Genomic DNA, 14,796 nt, shown 5'->3' on the forward strand with positions numbered 1-14,796 from the left:
CATAGTTATTTTACTTATTTGAAAGGCAGATACGTAGATGATAGATATATCTAGGTAATAGGTGATATCCATAGATAATGATAGATAATAGATGATAGATAGATAGATAGATTCCCCCATCTGCTGGTTCACTTCCCAAATACCTGTAACAGTCAAGGCTGATACAAGTGGAAGCCAGCAACAAGGAATTCAATCTGGGTCTCCCAAGTGGGTAGCAGGGATCCAATTACTTGAGCCATCACCTAATGCCTCCCAGGGTGTGCATCAGCAAGAAACTGGAATGGAAAGTGGAGCTGGGACTTGCACTGAGGCACCCCGATAGGGAATGTGGGGGTCCCAGGCAGTGGTTTAGCCACCCAACACCTGCCCCCACTCATAGGTATGGGCCCAACAGAAATGCATGCACTTGTGTAGTAAGTTACAAGATTATTCATTGAAGCGCTATTTCTAATTGCCCTACACTGGATACCATGCCTAGTAGAACGGAGAAAATCGCACACAGTGAGCAGGACTGAATTTTCTACATCCAGCAGATGTAGTGAGCAAGCAGATTCAGAACAGAAGGGCTTGTGCTGTGAGGTTCCACTTAGGAAATCTTGAAAGCAGACAGAGCTAATTTTGGGAGCTGCCATTCGGGCAAGTGGAGGCCCTTACAGAGAAGGTGATGGAGGTGCCCACGGGAGGGCTTCTGGGTGCTCATCTGGGTGGTGGCTATCCAGTGTGTTTACTCTGAGAAAATTCTTTCGGTTCTGCACTTCAGGTTTGTGCACTGTTAAGGAAAATCAGCCTTCCTGAACTCACGAGCCGCGGGTCACGGCTGAGCCTGGAGCCTTACAGACTGAACCCAGTGCTCGGAGGCCACTGGCCTGTCCGCTGTCACTTGCCCGCCAGGTAAAGACCAGACTCCCGCTATCAGCTTGCCCTCTAGTGGCCAAACCTCATTTTGCCAGCTCCGTGTTGGATGCTGGGAATGGAATGCAAGCAGCCGGAGGGGCTCTGCCCAGCAGAAGAGCAGAACGTGATGGGGGCCGTCGCTTCTGGAGTCAGTGCGGTGACCTTCATTTGGACATCGCACAGTTGAATGCCTGCCCTCTGGGGTCAGGAAAATAAAATGGAGGCCCAAGTTTCACATCCTCGGAGGGCCTCATTTGTTGTACTTTTCATAAGCCAGGCCGGGAGAGCCTACGCTCGGTCTACTTCAGACAGCAGAGTATCCCCCTGGACTTATCACGTGAACAGAAGTTGTCAGTGTGCATACTGCTGGTGACTCCAGCTGCTGTCAAGGGAACCTGGCCACACTTTGCTGGCGCTGAATTCCAATTACTTTGTACACTTATTGTCCACCTGACAAATGGGGAGAAAAACTATAAAGAAGCAATGAGTTTATTGAGGGGTGAGTGACAGGGGATTTGCAGATCCAGCAGACAAGTGCAGTGGGGAACCATTGGCACACCTCAGGGAGGCAAAACAAGGCACAGGTTTTTAAAGGAGGAGGCTTATGTAAATTGTTGTGCATAATCCTTGGCTACAAGGGTTAATAACAAGGTGGTCTAAGGTGAATGAGCAGTTGCCGGGTGGATGGATGCCCTTGGGTGGATGTCCTCGAAGGGTAGCTCTTCTGCAAGGTTGCAATTCGATGGAATCCTGTGTGCTAGTTCCTGTGGTCAGGCAAATTGTGAGTAAGGACCCCCTCCCCTTCCTGACCTCCCAGCTCCATGTAGTTTGGTTTCATCGTTGGTCAGTATCATTTTGATACTGACAATGTTCACGTAATCACCCTGACTTTTCCCTGTTTCAGATCAAAAATCGATAATGGCAGCTAACTGGTTTTTTTTTTTTTTTAAGATTTATTTATTTGAAAGAGTTATACAGAGAGAGTAGGAGAGACAGACAGAGAGAGAGAGAGAAAGAGAGAGAGAGGTCTTCCATCTGTTGGTTCACTTCCCAACTGGCCCCAATGGCTGGAGCTGAGCCGATCTGAAGCCAGGAGCCAGGAGCCTCCTCAGGGTCTTCCCACACGGGTGCAGGGCCCCAAGGACTTGGGTCATCTTCCAGTGCTTTCCCAGGCCATAGCAGAGAGCTGGATCAGAAGTGGAGCAGCTGGGACTTGGACGGGCAGCCGTATGGGGTGCCGGCACTGGAGGTGGCGGCTTTACCTGCTGTGCCACAGAGCAGGCCCCCAAATTAATTATTTTTTAAGAGGGAGGGAGTGTACACATGGGGGTTGGGGGATGAGAGATACAGAGACAGAGACAGACAGAGAGAAAGAGAGAGAGATTGAGATTGAGAAGGAATTCTCCCATCCGCTGGTTCACTCTCCAAATGCCGAAACAGCTGGGGTTGGATCAGGTTGAAGCCAGAAGCCAGGAAATCAATCCATGCCTTCCATGTCAGTGGTATGGACCCAACCACTTGGGCCATCACCTGTTGACTCCCAGAGTGCACATTAACAGAAGCTGGAATCAGGAGCAGGACGTGGGATGTAGGTATCTCAATTAGCATCTTACTCATTACACACATGCCCGTCCCACTCCCATCTCCCATGTGGGAGACCTGAAGAAGCTCCTGGCTCCTGGCTCCTGGCTTCAGATAGCCCCAGCTCCGGCCATAGTGGCCATCTGGGGAGTGAACCAGTAGATGGAAGACCTCTCTCTGTGTCTCTTCTTTCTCACTGTCTATAACTCTACCTCTTAAATACATAAATAAAATCCTAAAAAAAAGGATTGTGAACCTGTGCTGCACAGGAGTTAAAGCCACTCCCGAGCTGTGAATTTGAGGAAGCCCATGAGAAACACTGGTTACCCAGTATGTAAATCAACTGCAACTGCTATTTGAACGTAACAGGGAATAAACATTCCTAGACTGGGGAGGTGTGTGATTGGAAATAAATAAGGCGTGTTTATTGATATGCATGTCACAGATGCCAGAGTCGGTCTTGAGAGGCTTCCTCCATCAGCCTACAAAATATGCTGAGTACAGTGTTCTAAGATGTAATGAAAAAGTACAGTGTTACCTTGGAAATAGCAGCAGTTTAAAGCTTAATTGGCTTTTTATAAATTGCATTTAATGGCTGGAGAAATCGATGACAAATGCAGTGATAAGAACACTAACAGTTATTCATTGTATCAGCATTACAACCACAAATAATATGAATGCAATTAATCTGCCCAATTTACAAAGTGTGTTATATTTCAGGGCATATCAAAAGTGTTCAGAAACTAGTGCTCTCATGGCTATATTAAGCCCTTTGCAGAAAAGAATGGCAGAATTTTGGCTGGTTAGTTACTTATAGTTTTGTTGCTGATCCTGATCTAGAGACAAGAAATAACTGAGGACAACATACAAAGCAACATATAGGCAAGTGCCGTCTTGAGTGTATGGAGTAGACTTATGGTCATACTAAGAAGGCTCCAGAATTCCCACGTGTAGCCCGTGTTTAAGGAAAGCCTCTGGTGGGAAGACAGGATTGGAAAGAGGTGTGTTGGACCTGCATTTGAATAGCAGCGCATGGTGTTGCTTAGGTTTTATGTTTATTTGGTAACTTGGAGGAGGGTGGTACAGTCCAAGTCACACTCTGGAGACACGTCACTGCTGCTCAGGTGTTTTGGAAAAGGGAGAAGTTTGTTACGACTGGGGCCATCAGGGAAGGCTTCCAGTTGGGCTTTTTTTTTTTAAAGATTTATTTATTTATTTGAAAGAGTTACATAGAGAGAGAAGGAAAGGCAGAGAGAGAGAGAGAGAGAGCAAGGTCTTCCATCTGCTGGTTCACTCCCCAGTTGGCTGCAACAGCTGGAGCTGCCCAGATCTGAAGCCAGGAGCCAGGAGCTTCCTCCAGGTCTTCCCACGTGGGTGCTGGATTGGAAGTAGAGCAGCCAGGTCTTGAACCAGTGCCCATATGGGGTGCCAGCACTGCAGGCAGCAGCTTTACCCTCTATGCCACAGTGCCAGCCCCAAACTGGACTTTTAAGTTGTGTGGACCTCACATGGCACTTGGAGTCGAGTCTATTGGGGGCAGGCCACAGTGAGAAGTGAACTTGACTCAGTTGGAATGTTTTCCTTGGGAGGAGGTCTCAGTATGTTGGGACAGACCAAAAAAGACCCATTTTTACAGGTGAGAAAAAGCAAAATCCTCTCTCTCTCTCTCTCTCTATAACTCTGCCTTTCAAAAAATCTTTTAAAATGTGAAAACAAAAAATTAAAACCCCATTTTGTTGGGAATCCTCATGTGAAAATGTAGGTAAGTGCTCAAAACGAACACCATGCACACAGTAGGCTTTGAGTAAATGCTGATGGCCCTGGTCCAAATGGAAGAAGAGGAGATAGAGGAGGAGCTGGGGCCGTGGGTTTTATTCTTCAACTCTGTTCATAGCTACAGTCACAGCGAGGTGGGGTGGGAGCAGTAGCACTGTTTCCTTATGGAATGTTCTGTCTGGGGTTGGCTGGCCCTGTGTGTGTGTGTGTGAGAGAGAGAGAGAGAGAGAGAGAGAGAGAGAGAGGTGCATGCAAGCATGTGCCTCTCCCGGTACTGGAAGCTGAGGCCCCTGCAGGAAGCAGTCTTTCAGATCCTCGCTCTCAGGGGCCAGCTGTGGCCATGCTGGCCGTGTTTCTGAAGGCCCAAGTGCACAATCCTGCTGAAGCCCAGTGAAGCAGCCTGGGGTCTGGCACCTGCCAGGGGAGAGAGGCCGGCGGCAGCTCGAGGGATGTGCAGACGATCAGGGCGTGCGGAAGAGAGGCTGCAGAGGACGCGGGGCAGTTGCACAGAATGAAGAATCGTTTTCACGGTGAATACTGCCCGTCAGGTCCTTAGTCTGGGGCCACAGGCTGGAGAAACTGATGTGCAGCCAAAGGCAAGAGCGGAAACGGCTCAGATCGGCTGTGGTTTCCCAAAGAGGCCTGCAAATGCGTCCGTCCCTGTGCCGTCAGGGAGCGGGGGCCTCTTGTCGATGCTTGGCCAGGAAGTGCCCTTGCTTGCAGCAGGGGTCATCCACACACCAGGTCACGATGGGGAAGCAAGTGTCAGGTTGGCCTCTGTCGGTTCCTGTGTCTGCCTTCAGCCTCCCACACCCCCTTCGTACAATATTCAGCTCTTTTCCAGCCCAGAAGAACCCTAAACTCTTGGCTTCCCACTGTGCAGGGTCCCTGCTGTCCCACCCCCAACACAGAACTCTCGTAGTTTTTCTCCCACAAGAACACATAGCAGGGGCTGGCACAGTGGCGTAGTAGGTTAAGCCTCCACCTGTGGCGATGGCATCCCATATGGGCGCCGGTTTGAGTCCCAGCTGTTCCACTTCCAATCCACCTCCCTGCTTATACCTGGGAAAGCTACTGCACCAGAATAAGGCCCAAGTCCTTGGGCCCCTGCACCTGCCTGGGAGACCCAAAGAAGCTCCTGGCTCCTGGCTTTGGATCAGCCCAGCTCCGGCTGTTGCGGCCATTTGGGGAGTGAACCAGCAAAGGGAAGACCTCTCCGTAACTCTGCCTCTCAAATAAATAAATAAATCTTAAAAAAAATAAAAAAGAAGACACATGGCTGCCCACCCACAGCCAGTTCTCCTCCTCCTCTGTCTGACCCCTCCCAGCCTGTCCCAGTCCCATGTGCACGATTCCTCACCGGAAAACGTTCTGGCAAACTCACTCCTGGTGTGGCTGTGACCGAGCTTTGGGTCAAGGCCTCTGTGGACAGATCTCACTGGGGCTTAATGCAGCAGGAGACTCCCACAGGTGGACCGTTCAGGAGGTTTGCAACCTTTGGTTGTTTCAGATCATGCAGCTGTGAGCAAACTCACACGGTTTCCTGCGTGCATTTGTGAGGACGTCAGGAAAGTGAATTCAGATGTGCAGTTTCTAGGTCAAAGGGAATGTGCTTGTTGCTCTCTGGTGGTTTTGGCCAAGCACGCAGCTACGTCCCAGTCCACTGAACCATTAGCCTCGGAAGAGAAAGAGCTGCCCGATGGCTCTAGGCCTCTGTTGCAGCACAAACTTGACCCTGCCATGCTTTTTCCACCTGCTTGTGTGTGGTGTCAAGTTACACTTTCTTTTCCTTTTTAAACTGCTTTTAAATGTTTTATTATTTGAAAGGCACAGAGACAGAGAAAGAGAGATGGACAGATGACGGGAGATCCCCTAATCACTGGTTCACTCCCCAGATGCCCACAATAGCTGAGGTTGGGCTTGGCCAAAGCAGGAGCCTGGAACTCGATCCATGCCCCCCACCTGAGTGACAGGGCCCCAGCTCCCTGAATCATCAGTCATCACCTGCTGCTTCCCCAGGTGGACATTAGCAGGCAGCTGTGACTGGGGGCAGAGCCAGGAGTCAAACCCAGGCACTGCCATGTGAGATGCAGGCATCCCAAGTAGTGTCTTAATGGCTGTGCCAAATGCTCACTCTTCAAGTTAATAAAAAAAAAAAAAAGATATATTTATTTACTTAAAAATCAGAGTCACAGAGATACAGGGAAAGACAGAGAAAGGAATATTCCATCTGCTGGGTCACTCCCCAGGTGGCCACAATGGCCAGGGCTGGGCCAGGCCACAGACAGGAGTCAGGAGCTTCAACCAGGTCTCCCATGAGGATAGCAGAGTTCCACGAACTTGGGCTATTTTTTCACTGCCTTTTCCAGGCCATTAGCAGGAAGGTGGATCAGAAGTGGAGTATCTGGGACCCAAAATGGAGTCTATATGGGATGCCGGCACCGCAGGCAGTGGCTTTACCTGCTACGCCACAGCATCAGCCCCTCAAATTACACGTTTAATATCAGAATCGCTCTCTTTTTTTAAAAATAAAAGTTTATCTATTTGAAAGGCATAGTGAAAGAGACAGATAGGGATCTTCCATCTACTGGTTCATTCCCTAAATGTCTGCAACAGCCAGGGTTGGGCCAAGCCAAAGCCAGGAGTCAGGAACTCCATCTGGGCTCTCATGTGGGTGGCAGGAACTCAAGTACTTGAGGCTTCACCTGCTGCTTTCCAGAAGCATTGGCAGGGAGCTGGATTGGAAGCAGAGTAGCCAGGACTTGAACCAGCACTCTGATACGGGATGCAGGCATCCCACACAGCGGCTTAACCTGCTGTGCCAGAACACCTGCCCCGTGTATATCTCAGCACAGGTGGAGAGATTTCTCAACACACATGAAGGGATTAAAAGACATGAAACATTGCTAGACCCAGCCAGCGGTGATGACAACCCAGCCGTACAGGGGCAGCCTGTGTCTCCTGGGTCTGACACAGATCTCAGGCTATGGTGGAAAACTTGGCTGTGCCATCCACAGTCTCAACCCCGAATGTTCTGGCAAACAAGTTACCCCACTTCTTTCCTCCCAGCACAAGCAAGTGAGTACTTTGGTGGCAACAAAGGTGAGTTTTATGGTGCTGCAAGGCCCTGATTAGAACCCTGATCCCAATGCCAAGTGGACTGCCCGCCTCCCCTCAGCCCCAGGGGAGAGCAGGAAGGTCCCATTCCCACAGATGAGCAAATCACAGCACCAGCAATGCAGAGGCAACAGAGAGGCAAGTCAGTCATCAGAGGGAATCTACTGCAAATAATGGGGCAAAGTCATGAACCCTGGCCTTACAGACAGGATCAGAGACTGACAGAAAACTGCGGTGACTCAGGCTGGTCCCAGGGAATTGGCTAAAGATGAGGACGCTCGTGGGCCAGAGAAGAGGATGAGATGAGCGGACGACAGAGGCGTGGCTGTAAGGACTGCAGCAGGTCCCCGTGCCTGGAGTCCCAGCGGAGTCCCAGGGAAGCCGGGCATCGGCACCGGGCTGGACGGCTTACTGCCTTTGGTCTTCAAGCTGGCTGTGGCTCTGGGCTGGGCTTGCGTGTGGTGATCCCTGAGGGGTGAGCAGCGGGGAGTCAGGACCCCGACAATGACCTCTCCAGAGGAATGACCTCTAAGATGAGAGTGAGCAGGAGTGACAAAGCCCTTGGACCCAAAGCCGGCTTCCGCGTGAGAGTTTTGCAACCTTATTTGTAGAGTAACACACGTTGTAGTAGAACTGGGGTATGAGCTTCTAGCTGGTGCACGCACACGAAATCCTAACTCGTGGGCCTCCTCACCTACCGAGGCTGCCCAGTCTAGGGATGCCAGAGCTACCGCGGGCACCAGCAGCCGGCCGCTTCTAGAGGGCCCTAAATGGAGGGGAATGCCTCTCACTGCCCGGGACCAATTTTGCTTCTGCTCACCAGCTGGGGGCTCCCTGGGGAGGGGTCTGCCCATCACTCTTTTGGCTCATGTGTTTACCAAATGCCTGCCTCTACCACTGTTTGTGGGATAAGTGGGTAAAGAAAGGAAGAAAGGCTTTGGGTCATACAAACCCATAGCAGCTCCATGTCTTTCACTCGGAAGGGAAGATGTCCACTCGGCCAGCACATCCTTGGATGGCCCCTGGTGCGGGTTGAGTTGTGTCTCCCCAGAAAGATATGTAGGTGCCTTAGCCCTCAGTGCCTCATAAGGTGATCTTACTTGGAAATGGGGTCATCACAGATCTGCACGGATAGGATGAGGTCATCCTGGGTAAGGCAGGCCCTTAATCAACGTGAGGGGTGAGCACCACAGGATACCAGGCCTGGCAGGGAGACCACCAGAAGCCAGACGAGGCCAGCGAGGGAAGTTTGGGGCTAGCAGGTGCTTGGAGGCCAGGGGACAAGAGTAGGGGTCACAGCAGGGAAGAACAGTGAGTCTGAACCACTGTTAATGCACTTTCCCTTTAGGGATGTTCATATTTTAATAATGGAGACCTAGAAATACAAAGCGGTACCAAAAAAGAATGAATCATTGCCCATGACAGGCTGGAGCCACAGCCCCAGTGTCTCTGCGCAAGCTCCAAGGCTGCGGCAGACGACTGCTTTCTGCAAGGCTGGAGCGTTTAAAAGCCGCTCATCTGAATTATGCACAGTTTGGATGCACGAGGTCTTTTCTGCAGTTGACTGCACTCTCTGAATCGCTCTTGCGAAATCGGTAAAATTGCAAAGACGGAGAGGCTTCTTTCTGCTTTATTGTTCTCTCTGGCTTGTCTCCCGGGTGCTTTCAGCCTTGGGAACCCCCGCCCCCAAGCCCAGCCCCCAAAGAGAAGCTGGGCAGTCACCTGCACGAGGGAAAGCTCACCTGTGCGGCTGCCCTCGGTGGCTGTGACTGCACAGGCGGAGGCTCTCGGCAGCTGACACCAAGGGGCATCACCCACACTGAGGGGCACCACCCACACCGAGGGGCACCACCCACACTGAGGGGCATCACCCACACCGGGGGGCATCACCCACACCGAGGGGCATCACCCACACCGAGGGGCACCGCCCACACCGAGGGGCATCACCCACACCGAGGGGCATCACCCACACCGGGGGGCATCACCCACACTGAGGGGCATCACCCACACCGAGGGGCATCACCCACACCGAGGGCATCACCCACACCGAGGGGCATCAGCCACACTGAGGGGCATCACCCACACCGAGGGGCACCACCCACACCGAGGGGCACCACCCACACTGAGGGGCATCACCCACACCGGGGGGCATCACCCACACCGGGGGGCATCACCCACACTGAGGGGCATCAGCCACGAAAATGCCACTTTTCTACAGTCCGGGAGCTCAGCAGTGGACAAGACAAAGTCGCTGCTTTCATGGAGCTTACCTTGTAGTTGGGTGGGAGGGAAAGACAGGAAATTAGATTTTTCTTATAGATTTCTTTTGTTTAAAGACTTTATTTGAAAGGCGAGAGAGAGGTCTTCCATCTGCTGGTTTGCTACCCAAATGGCAGCAATGGCCAGGGCTGGGCCAGGCCGAAGCCGGGAGCTTCTTCTGGGTCTCCCACATGGGTGCAGAGCCCCAGGGACTCGGGCCATCTTCCGCTGCTTTCCCAGGTGTGTTAGGGCATAGGAACCCATATGGGATGCTGGCACTACAGGCGACAGCTTAGCCCACTACATCACAGCGCCAGCCCCTGTTTAGGTTTTGGTAGATAAGTGGTGTCCCAAGAAGCTTGATGTTACCGGTCACGGGGGAGAGGGCAGAGTGAGTTTTGTGGGTTCTTTTCCTCAGCTTAGTATAGAAATGAAAAGCCAGGAAGACGATTTGCAAGGAGGCAGAAACTTTATTAGACAGAAAAGAAACTTACTTGACTTGCAAGCGACAGAAAAGCGTCTGGTCCAAGAGGAGAGCAGACAGAGTGCCCGAGCGGGACACTGGCTGTGAGGAGGGGTCCCGGTTTTTTTTTTTTTTTTTTTTTTTTTTTTTTGACAGGTAGAGTGGAGAGAGAGAGAGAGAGAGAGAAAGGTCTTCCTTTTGCCATTGGTTCGCCCTCCAATGGCCGCCGCGGCTGGCGCGCTGCGGCCGGCGCACCGCGCTGATCCGATGGCAGGAGCCAGGTGCTTCTCCTGGTCTCCCATGGGGTGCAGGGCCCAAGCACTTGGGCCATCCTCCACTGCACTCCCGGGTCACAGCAGAGAGCTGGCCTGGAAGAGGGGCAACCGGGACAGAATCCGGCGCCCCGACCAGGACTAGAACCCGGTGTGCCAGCGCCGCAAGGCGGAGGATTAGCCTAGTGAGCCGCGGCGCTGGCCGGGTCCTGGGTTTTTAAGGCATTACTCTGTTCATCTGTTCATTCTACTGGGGGTGCCCATTGGACAGGGGGTTTCACATACGTATATTGATTGGCTTGGGGGTCATGGAGATAGGGGGGTCCCCTGGAGACTGTCCATCTCCTTAGGGGCTCAGTCCCCTCCTCTGCCAGCTCTGAGTAAAAGATTGCAGCCACCCTGGAGGAGTGATTCAAGGCTGGGAGGTCACACACATAGCTCACAAAGCTGTTAGTGGGGGAGATGCGGTCGGTCTGGAGTTAGGCTTTCCAGCCACAGCTGACAGCTTGCGTGTGAAGGACATTCTACCTCTGTCCGAGGGCCAAAGACCCCAGCCCCACTGGACGGCCTCATTTGATTTTATAAAAAAGCAGTTCCAGGTCACATGGGGCCACATATAGAGACACGCGTTAAACAAGCCTTCAATGGCAAGTAAGAGAGATCCATTCATCTCATCATTTCAGAGGCAGGACTTCATGCTTCTAATCACCATTATGCAACCAAAACCCCTCTCCAGCCAGCAGCTGGACACAGCGGGATCCAGCCCTGGGCGCCCTCCCTGGTGTTGCAGGCTGCAGGGCTGTCTGGATTCTGGTCTGGGAAGGGTAGGGAGTGTCATACCCAATCCCCAAATCCTGAATATTTCTGCTTCCACCAGAGAGCAACTTCTAACACCCTCCTGTTATTTCACAAGTTGCCACTTCCACCAGTGAGAATTCATTGTGGCATTCTTATTAGCCAAGACTTGGTGATTGATGTAGCCTTTCCTGGTGTGCCCACTGATCTCCCTGGAATGCACATTCTTGAGAACATGTTGTCTGAACAGCCCAGAAAGCTCAAAGTAACAGGGCACTGAGGCATCTCAAAGTATGTTAGACATTCTAAGTCCCAGGTCTGGGACAGGCAGGGAGGTGGGAAGGCTTTGCGGAGAAGGTGGGGCATGGAATGGGGCCCACAGCAGAGGCTCTTGACCTTGGAGCTGCCTTATGGTCCCCTGGGACGTGTTTACAGTGCACACTGCAGATAATTAAGTGCAGCCGCTGGAAGGAGTCCTGAGGATCAGGCTTTTTGCAGTAAATTCCCAGGTGATTCCAATGTGTAGCCAATGCTGATTCCCTGCCCTAAAGGATGGGTAGGACTCGGAATCAGATGTCACATTCCAGACAGGCTCTGTTAATGTTCAGGTTATGCAACCAGCACAAGCTGGAGACCCAGCCCCGAGGAGCCTGTGATCTGAGCCCCCTTACTCTGTCTCAGGGTAGGAAACGGCTCACCTGGAGCCAGGTGTCCAGGATCCTGGGTCATTGCTTCTGTTTTGACAGGTGTGGTGGGTTGAAGGGTTAGCTTGCTGAGCAAGGTGGATGTCGGGGGGCACTGCCTACTTCTTCCCAGCAGTGGCCACCACAAACCCGCTGTGTGCCTGTAGGCAGACCCCGCCTCCCTCTCCACGCCCAAGTTTTCTGATCTGTAAAGTGGAAGCACTGACACAGCCTTCCCGTTATGACTTTTCAAAAATCAAGGAGTTATGGAATATTAGAGAATGAGAGAAAAAGCAAACATAAAACTTGCGGTCGGGAAAAATGCCCACAAGAGGGCGCAATGATGCTGGTGTTGAGATTCTGGGATTTCTTCAATTCCCAGGAAGGCAAGTGCTCATGGGAGGGCAGGCACTGGTGAGGGCAGTGTTTCCTGGAGGACCAGAGGCTCCGTCCTTGGGGCAGGGGTGGGGGGTGGGAGAGGGTTGACCGTGGGCATAAACAGGCAGTGACATCTATGCTTCTTCTAATTCCATGCCTCCTCATCTTTCTCCTCCCTTCCCTCCATGTGATAGATACATCCCTGCCCACGGGGAGTGTCTGTTACAATTATTGACACTGTAGCCCTTCTCTTTTGTGAACAGCCTCTGTGGACAGAGAGTTGGGAGGTTCTGGGAGGCATTAGATGCTCACTTTTCCCAAGAAGTCAATCTCACATCCCAGCAGAGTCGGGTCGCCCAGCGGGGAGCAAAGCCTCTCTCACCAATCCTCAGTCCCCAAACCAAACAGCCCCATTGTCCTCAGCCATCCTCCCAGGGAACGGCCTCCACCCTCAGCACCCGCCCCCACCAGTGGAAGGGTGGGGCTGTCCAGGTCTGTGTCATGGTCGCCCCATCCACACAGAAACAGAAGTCACTACTTAGGCCATCTCGGGCTGAGTGCTGACTTAGAAAAGGTGAAGGTGACAGCTGTGTCTGCACTGCCCGGGACAGAGACTCAGAGATGGCTGCAGAGCATCCTGGCCCTGGGGCTGTGAGCACCGCTTTCATCCTGACCTGACGCAGTCCTAATCCGGTGAGCCGTGGAAGCGGCTGTCCTCCAGCCCACAGGCATTGCATCAGGCTTCCTGGTTCCCATTCCGTCCAAAGGAGTTTTGAAAGACAATGTAGGGGCCAGCGCTGTGGCACAGCGGGTTAAAGCCCTGGCTTGAAGCGCCGACAACCCATATGGGCGCCAGTTCTAGTCCCGGCTGCTCCTCTTCTGATCCAGTTCTCTGCTGTGGCCTGGGAAAGCAGTGGAGGATGGCCCAAGTCCTTGGACCCCTGTACCACGTGGGAGACCTGGAAGGAGCTCCTGGCTCCTGGCTTTGGATTGGCACAGCTCCGGCCATTGTGGCCATCTGGGGAGTGAACCAGCTGGTAGAAGACCTCTCTCTCTCTCTCTCTCTCTCTGCTTTGCCTTCTCTCTCTGTCTAACTCTGACTTTCAAGTAAATAAATACATCTTTTTTTAAAAAGTCAATATATTTTTAAAATTTCCAGTGGTGAAAGAAATATTAAAATGATTCTAAACTGAATTATCACAAATAGTATTATCCTTCAGCTTCAAAAATCTATTCTGATTTTTTATAGATCTACAGCTGAGAAACCTAGCTTACTTAAATAAATAGACGGGGAACTTTGTTAGGACAGAGGCCTTCCATTCTTTGAATTCCTTCTGAGTTGCCCAAAATCACAGAGTGATCCATCAAGAGATTATTTTTAATAACCTGGCAGCTGACCACTGCATCAGGACCTCCTTGGATTGTGCCGAGAGCGTAGAATTGCAAACCAGCTGACCGTGGAGGAATGTGTGGCCCCTTCTTCAGAGACACCTGCATTCTCAATGGCGAATCACTAACCGCGCAGGCAGAGCCCCCATCTCCCAGCCACAGCATGTCTTCTGCAAAGTGGGGGAAGGGCATGTGGGAATGGCGGCCTGGCCATGGGTCTCCTCTGACTGCAGGCTGCGTCTTGGCAAAGCTGTGTTCAGGAAGCAATGCATGTGGATCTTTAGGATCCGGCAATCGACTCCCTTAAGGCAGAGCATGGGAGAACAACTCTGCAAAGACTGGGTGTGCACCCGCAGGAGCACAGGGAAAAGCAACCTGACCAGATAGGGGGTGGGGCGGAGAAAGGTTGCTGGGTGACGCTGATCATCCCAGGACACGTTTGTCTGAGATGGCCTTTGTCCTCTAGCACTGCACAACAAACAGCCCTCTGAAACAGCCCACACTGATCACCTCACGATCCCTTTAACTTAGACACAGCTTGGCTGAGTCTTCTGTGTCAGGGCGTAGCAGGTGCACCAACCAAAGTGTCAGCTGGGGCTGTGGTCTCATCTGAGGGCTCAGCTCAGGACGATTCTGCTTGCAAGCCCACTCAGGTAAGGAATGCAGTCTTCTAAGGGCTGCACTGAGGCCACCCCACTTCCTTGTACTATGAGCCCCTCCACACGGACAGAGCAAGCTCGTCAGAGAGTCCCTGCAAGGCAAAAGTTAATAAACTCATTTTGGAAATGACATCCTAGCACATTTGTTGTATTTTACGGCTCGAGGCGAATCACTAGAGCCAGTCGGTGCACAGAGGGAAGAGATGGCACAGAGCAGGGCACTAGGAGATAAGGATCCCTGGGAGCCTGCCACGGCGACTTAATGACCACTTGTTGGGAAAACAATTTCAACACGTTGCCCATTTTCTAGTTATAGGGTACGCTTTCAATTACACTTCTATTTCTCTGTTATAATTCGTAAGTCTCAACCTAGCACTTCAAAATCTGTAAGGAGAGAGATAATAAATTGCAGGTGAGGATGATGTCATGGGCCCCTCAAGATGAGAGGCCCTCCATGTTCAAGGACAGCACTGGCTGGCTGCCTCATGGGCTACTGGGGTCTCCATTCCCTGTGGTCCAAAACTCAGGGG

Source organism: Oryctolagus cuniculus, chromosome 10 (assembly GCF_051225735.1).
Source record: "Oryctolagus cuniculus isolate XC-2025 breed Fujian yellow rabbit chromosome 10, ASM5122573v1, whole genome shotgun sequence".
Lineage (NCBI taxonomy): Eukaryota > Metazoa > Chordata > Mammalia > Lagomorpha > Leporidae > Oryctolagus > Oryctolagus cuniculus.